This window comes from Microtus ochrogaster, chromosome 21, assembly GCF_000317375.1.
Source record: "Microtus ochrogaster isolate Prairie Vole_2 chromosome 21, MicOch1.0, whole genome shotgun sequence".
NCBI classification, from domain to species: domain Eukaryota; kingdom Metazoa; phylum Chordata; class Mammalia; order Rodentia; family Cricetidae; genus Microtus; species Microtus ochrogaster.
In genome coordinates this window covers 2,047,794-2,050,322 of record NC_022022.1, presented here as the reverse complement: position 1 = coordinate 2,050,322, position 2,529 = coordinate 2,047,794, and the positions used below count along the sequence as shown (strand labels likewise).

The 2,529-nt window shown below is 46.9% G+C and overlaps 1 non-coding gene across 1 annotated transcript; it reads right to left on the bottom strand.

Moving 5' to 3' along the window:
- Nucleotides 1-275: 275 nt before the first annotated feature.
- LOC113457247 lies at nt 276-431 on the bottom strand. Its single transcript, XR_003377879.1, has one exon. It is a non-coding gene; the product is annotated as a U1 spliceosomal RNA (small nuclear RNA).
- Between the last annotated feature and the right edge of the window lie 2,098 nt (nt 432-2,529).

The window sequence follows — 2,529 nt, the reverse complement described above, 5'->3', positions numbered from 1 at the left end:
ACAAACAAAAGCAGGCACTTGCCAGTGACAGAAACATCTTTACCGTCTTTTAGGGACGTTAGGATTGCTTTCGCTCCTTTTGTACACATCAAACGTACACCCACACAGGACGTTAGATGGAACTCGGATTAGTATGACCACCGCAAGGAAAAGAAAGCAAAGAGAAGCGCATCCACAAGAGAACAAGTGTCCAACAGTGCTTGTAGTTAAACATCAGCCTCCCCCTCCCCCCTTAAACAAAATCAGACCACCTCTTTTTAACTACAAGGAAAACTAGGGGAGAGAGTGAACACAGTTCCCCACTGCCACAAATTATGCAGTCCAGTTTCCCGCACTTGGGAGCAAAATCGCAGAGGTCAGCACACCCCAAGTGCAATGGGTGAGCCTCAGCCTGGGAAAGCCCACCCGCCTGATCACGGTGTCTCTCCTGCTTCCCCCCCTCCGCAGCCGCGACTCAGCCCCACCCACCCTGTGCTCTGAACACGCAGTCACTTCTCCGCATGCGTGTGCTAGCTTTCTCGGACGCACATTTATGTTCTAAGTCTATCTGCCACCTACAGCCCGGCTTTTCTTCCCCCGTCGTGAGAAATCTCCACGGTTTCCAAAGAGATGCAGACCCTGAGGCTCATGAGCACCACTTACCTGCAAACATCACGCCCCTCTCGCAACGGGTCCTGCTTTTAGTCTGTGGGTTTACCCTCATGACATTTTCGCTATTTTATTGGCTCATTGGCCGTGATAAATTTTGAAATTTTGCTTTAAGGTTTACAGTACCACCTTTTACTTTCCCACAGCGTGTGCTCAAGGACTGTTCTTCCTTCCCGGTGTTTATGCAGTTCTTACCGTGAAGTTTGCTTCTTCCAAGTTTGGAGACCCCACAATTTATTGTTACTATTTTCGTATAAACAGTCAATTTTTAAACTTTTTGTTTTATTGTTTTAAGACAGGGTTTCTCTGTCCTGAAACTCTCTGTAGACCAGGGTGGCCTTGAACTCAGAGATTCTCCTGCTTCTGCCCCCCTAATGCTGGGATTAAAGGCCTGTACCACTACTTCCTGGCATCAGTAATTTTCCCCCCAAACAAAATTTCAGTAATACCCTCATTTTTTTCCTTTCTTTTTTCTTTTTTCCCCGGAGACAGGGTTTCTCTGTAGCTTCCGAGCCTGTCTGTCCTAGAACTAGCTCTTGTAGACCTTGAACTCACAGAGATCCGCCTGCCTCTGCCTCCCAAGTGCTGGGATTAAAAGCCTGTGCCACCACAAATGCTGGTAAGAGATGTGTAGCACCATGCCTGACTTCCAACAGTAATACTGGTGATAATAAATACAGGGATCACATCCATGTCTGTGATGAGAAAATATCTAGATAAATGTGCTTCGCTCCCACTACAAAGAGAATGTATTTATCTGAAAAGTTGTTTATGTCAATTCTCGAAACAGGAATGGCAGCACCCACATTAATAATAACGACAAATACTAAGAAAACATTTCTTCCACTGAGTCCTCAGACTCCATGTCTCAGCCTCAAGTGTCCTTTAATATTTGGGACACCGTGTGAAGCCAGCGCTCCTACCAGTCTGCTTTATAGTCTAGATCTTGTCTGTGATTTTTGCCGGGAAATAAGGCAAGTAGACAGAATGACAACCATATTATTTTATCTGCAGATTTGTTAACCATTAAGGAAGCCAAATAAAAGAAAATTGAACTTGTCAAGCTAACAGACGCTCTCAGGACAGTTAGCAATGGACAGAGATCACCTCTGTTTCCAAGTCCTAACAATAAACTCAAACTGGGGCCATCCTCTCCTCGTGTTGTGGGTTTGAAACCACAGCTGTACAATGTCTGGGCTTTCTCTGAGGGTGCGGGTAGGTGCGGCTAGGTCCTTATGGCCCGGAAATGTGTTGCTCCCTAAGGTGACGGCCATTGCTTGGGCTCAGCTCTGGGCCTGAGCTCCTTTTCCTTGGCCCTGTTTCATCTCTGTTGTTAAAAGTCAGGCAGCAAGATGTGAGGCATGGAAACCACAGACATGACATCTGAAGCATCCTACAGCCGTGAATGTGTACACAGGAAGGATGTTTATTAGAGAGAGGAAAAGACACGTGCGTGCACAGGCCTGGGGAGAGCTGGTGCTGAGAAGAAAACACGGAGTGGGCGAGTCCAGTTTTGAAACCGCCTAGCATATGTGCATACTGACGTGGCTTACATAGCTGTAGCTTCTGCAGGGTAGATCAAGATCACACAGGCTTTGAGGCCCTGGATGGCTACGTTGCCACAACACTTGATGGCGCATGCCTCGCTCTGGAACCCAGAAGTGCCAGTGCTTCAGGTGTCTAGACATTTTGGCAGAACTATGGGTGATAGAAATGATAACATTTCACCCTTATATTTATTATGAGAATTGGGAGGTTAAAGGTAACAGATGGGCAGGAATGGGGCATCACGTCTAACAAGACTACTTCCTGCTGATGTGTGGGCGTCAGACAGTTGGGATGCTTGACCACGTCTTGGGGTAGCTGGTTACTTCAGGGTTT